The sequence below is a fragment of the Pteropus vampyrus genome, unplaced genomic scaffold (assembly GCF_000151845.1).
Source record: "Pteropus vampyrus isolate Shadow unplaced genomic scaffold, Pvam_2.0 Scaffold26, whole genome shotgun sequence".
In the NCBI taxonomy this organism is placed as follows: domain Eukaryota; kingdom Metazoa; phylum Chordata; class Mammalia; order Chiroptera; family Pteropodidae; genus Pteropus; species Pteropus vampyrus.
Window position 1 is genome coordinate 3,384,607 of NW_011888807.1, and position 4,637 is coordinate 3,389,243.

Genomic DNA, 4,637 nt, shown 5'->3' on the forward strand with positions numbered 1-4,637 from the left:
GGAGAAACAAAGATTAAGAGAGGCAAGACAGGTTTGCAAGGTGAAAAAATGTTTTTGCCTTCAACACAAAGAATTTAACTGTCCCATTTGGGGAGGTTCTCTGTATTTATATGTTATATGTTAAATCCTTATTTTTCTTTTTGTGTTATTTATTAAAGTATAGTTGACATATTATATTAGTTTCAGGTTTACAGCATAATGATTCAACATTTATATACCTTATGATGTGAGGATCCCTTATTTCTCTATACATAAGATCTTTTAGAATTGTGCTGTGCTCTGAGGTTTGTGTTTTTTTTTTTTTTAAATGAAGCCTATTTCTATTACTATTTATGAAGTTTATAATAACTGTGGAAACAGAATAGAGAGCCAGGTAAGGTGATAGACTCTTTCCAGATAAGCCTGGTGAGATGACTCAGGAGTGCCAGACCCTCCAAACTCTGATACCATGTCAGCCTTCTCACCCATCCTGACCAGCTAATACACATGCCTGGAGAAGGGAAAACCTAGAATTCATGTGATTAATTTTCTGTTATTTCAGTGGAAAATGGCTCTACATAGAAATGAAATTGTGTAATAGGAATATAAAATCATTTTCCTTTTTAAAACTGTATTTTGAAGTTATTTCAAACCGACAGAACAGCTGCAAGAACAGTACAAAGAACACTCATCTCATCTATCCAGATTCTGTATGTGTTGTCAGCCTTTCTTACTATATGTAGATACCCCAAATTATCTAACAATATAAGAGCAATCTGCAGTTATGATGCCCTATCATCCCTAAATATTCTAGTGTTTTCCTCTTCAAATAAGGAAATCAACAGTGATGCAATACTACCATCCAATCCACAGACACCATTGAAATTTCACCAATTTCCCCAAAATGTTGTATTTTCATTCATGATCTGTAAACCTATGTTGCATTTACTTGTCATATCTCTTCGTTTTCAGTGGAACAATTCCTCAATATTTTCCTATCTCTAATGACCTGGGTAACATGATCCTCAACATGAGTTGAAATAATGTTTTCTCTTCACACAGGCCACTTATTCTTTGCAGAAATAGCATGGAAATGATGCTTTGCCCTCTCAATTCATGATAATGGAGGCACATACCACTAGTGATGTTAATTTTGATCACTTGGTCAAGTTGGGGTGTACCGGGCATCTCCATTTTAAATTCTCAATGCCCCCTTTGTAATTAATTAGTTCTCTGTAAGGAGAAATTCTGATATTACACTACTCTCCTGTTATGTATCAAACCTGTAACCAAACTTAGTATCCACTGATGACTTCCACCTGAATAAGCCACCAGTCTATAATGGTTTTCAAATGGGTGATTTTCTATTTCGATCATTCTGTCTTCATTTATTAGTTGTCATTCTATTTTAAGGAAGAGTTGCTTCCTTTAATCACTCATTTATTATTTCTTTCTTTATATGGGCCTTTATTCTTATTATTTTTAGTTTATTATACATACTTAAATTCCTATTTTATTCAATGAGCCAGTAATCCATTGCTCTCATTATTTATTTTGGTGCAAACTGTTGTAGATTTGACTCCTTTAAGCTAAATCCCATAACTTTTTGCATTTTCTTACTATCTGGCATAAAAAGATGTCCCAGGCTCATCTTGTTTTTATCTCACCTAGTACTGGAATCAGCCATCTCCCCAGGCAGCTCTGGTTTTCTCACCGGAGGACGATATTCAGGAACCAAGATCTAGGTACTCAATGTCCTTGCTATTGGGAAGGCGTTGCTTCAAGGAGCTCTCAGAAAATGAAACTAGGAAATACATGTACTTATATTTATACATCTACACATACACACCTCTTTATATTTCTATACGTATCTAAATATTATAAATAAAAAGTTCATACTATTTCTTATTTAAATTCCCCTAAAGATTCTTTCTCTCCTCTTTATGTTTGTAAAATCCCTTCTCTGACAATGAGGAGCCTGCTTCCTTTATCTTCTTGCTCCTTCTCCACAGGTGCAAACACACACACTTATTTGCTCAATTTGCTATTTTGTTTATTGTAGCTAAACTCCCAACCACACTAGCTGACTCTGCACCTGTCAGTACCCGCAACTCACTCAGCTTCCTTAGCTTCCAGCTACCCAGCTGATGCACCTGTGAGGAACTTTTTTGGTGCAAACTGTTGTAGATTTGACCCCTTTAAGCTAAATCCCATAACTTTTTGCATTTTCTTACTATCTGGCATAAAAAGATGTCCCAGGCTCATCTTGTTTTTATCTCACCTAGTACTGGAATCAGCCATCTCCCCAGGCATCTCTGGTTTTCTCAGATGCACTAAATATCAGTCTGAGAAGAGGCTGGCCCTTCCTCTGTGCTGGGAATATATTTCTTACACACTTGATTTTTATGATCACTTCTACATTCTTTTCAAAATTATTACCTAACTGAAACTCTCTAAATGAAGTCTCAGTTAAAATAATATCTTTTCTTGAAGCCCTTATAGATCCTCCATGTAGAAATCACTCCTTCCTTCTTTTTGTCTTTCCCATTCTCACCTCTGCCCTTAGGTCTTCATGGACACTTCCTACCTACTTCTTTCTGGAAGTTGTTGCCTGTGAGGGATACTGGAATTCGATGAGTTCTTTTGCTTCATGTAATCTTTGAACAGATTTTGTTGACGACCTGGCTCATAATAAACACTATCACTGTATCTGCCTATTTTACTACTGCCATTACTTGCTATCCAGCATGTTCTCTGTGTATTTATGTCTGGTTTCTGAAAGCTGGTTGTATTCTGGGGATTCAGGTTTTGTCCCTGTTTTCCCCACATTTGGGCTAATTTTTTCCTAACCCCTGTAGCTATCCATTTCTATAACGTACACAGGGCCAGCCTCTTCTCAGACTGATATTTAGTGCCTCTATCACAGAATGCATAGTTCTCCTAACAGTTGTACATAATCCTTATATTAAACTGTAAGCTCAAGGCCAAAACTTTTCTCCTTTTTATATACTCTATAGCAGTGGTCCCCAACCTTTTTGACACAAGGGACTGATGCTCTTATGAGAATCTAATGCCTGATGATCTGAGGTAGAGCTGAGGCGGTGATGCTACCACTGGGAAGTGGGCTATAAATTCAAATGAAGCTTCACTTGCTTGCCTACCTGCTGCTCATTTCTTACCGCATGGCCTAGTTCCTAACAGGCCATGGGCAGGTACTGGTCCATAGCTCGAGGGTTGGGCATCCCTGCTCTACAGAACATAAATCAAAGCCTTGAAAATGATGGTTGCTTTCTAAAATTCAGTATGTGATAAAGTAATTTTCTGATATCCTTCACTAAGATAATTCTACCTCTGTTGAAATGATTTGTGGTTAGGATTTGGTTTAATGATTATTTCCAATATTATAACTCCACCTAATCTAATATGGTCCAGTGTAGTATAGAATGAGACAGTATAGTTCCAGGAAATTTCTTGAAAACAAAAATGTATTTTTGCTACAATGTATTTATTTGCCCTATATTTGGAACTTCAAAAGCCTTGGATTAATGTTAAAGTAATTTGCTAGAGAAAGCTAAATTTACAGAAAAAATATTATTTATTTTAGGATTCTGTTTTCCATAATTCCAGAGTATTTTCACCCTTCTGACAAATTAAAACATCTTACATAGAATTTTCTTGGCCATTCACATGTTTTGAAGGCTAAGGCTTGTCATTGAGAGGCTAGATTCATAATTCAGAAACATTTATTCTCACCGTAAATGTGGTAGCGGAGGCCTAGCTAACTGTTTCCTACCCTTCCCCTTATAGGTAAGGGAATTTTCAGTGTCACAGCTAACGTGGCACAGACCACCAGCCCTGGTCAGTCACTTCCCTTACGGCCTGCCCACCAATTAAAATATGTTTTATTATGAGGAAGTATAAGATGTATATAAAAGGAAAAGCCTCACTGAGATCAGGGCTCAGCCTTTGGATGCAAATCCGCTGAGCCGGTGCCAGCATCAATAAATGTTACTTCCTACTCATTGCCTCAGTGTCCTGTCTCTCTGTCTGAGTATTCTGCAATATTTCTGGGGGCTTGTCTGGGATTAGAGATGGCGAGTATTGGTCTTCGGGGTTTGGCCCCCAGGACACTGGGAGAAGTAGACTCCACCTGGCGCCAGTGGACCTGTTGTCCACAGGGGAAAATGACTCTTCCAGCGGACCGGGGCAGCAGCTCCGAGAGCACAATGGAACCTGGTGAAGCACAGGAACCAGCGCAGGACTGCCTGACAGACAGGTGGGAACTTGGGTCCAGGTATTTGATCTGCCTCTAAAGAGGCAGAAGGGGAGTCTGATCAACTCCAGAAATCACCCAAATAGTCTCTGGAAGGAGACGAAATCATGACTTCTCAGTTTATTTTGGGCAGAGGGTGGTGTTTGATGAGTGCCTGAGTGTGAATGAGATGCTGCCTGATCACGAAGTAAGTGTTGAGCCCTTATCCACGGTTCCACAGTGAACCTCATACTGCTTAGGGTGGTATCACTGGATCTCCAGGAGATGTCTACTCCAGTGATCCGAGTTGCGGTTTTATACTGACCCACCAATTGCCAAGAGGCACCTAAAATATCCCCGTGAGGGCAGCGGCTAGAGACTAGGGTGAAGTGAATCCCTGAGCATG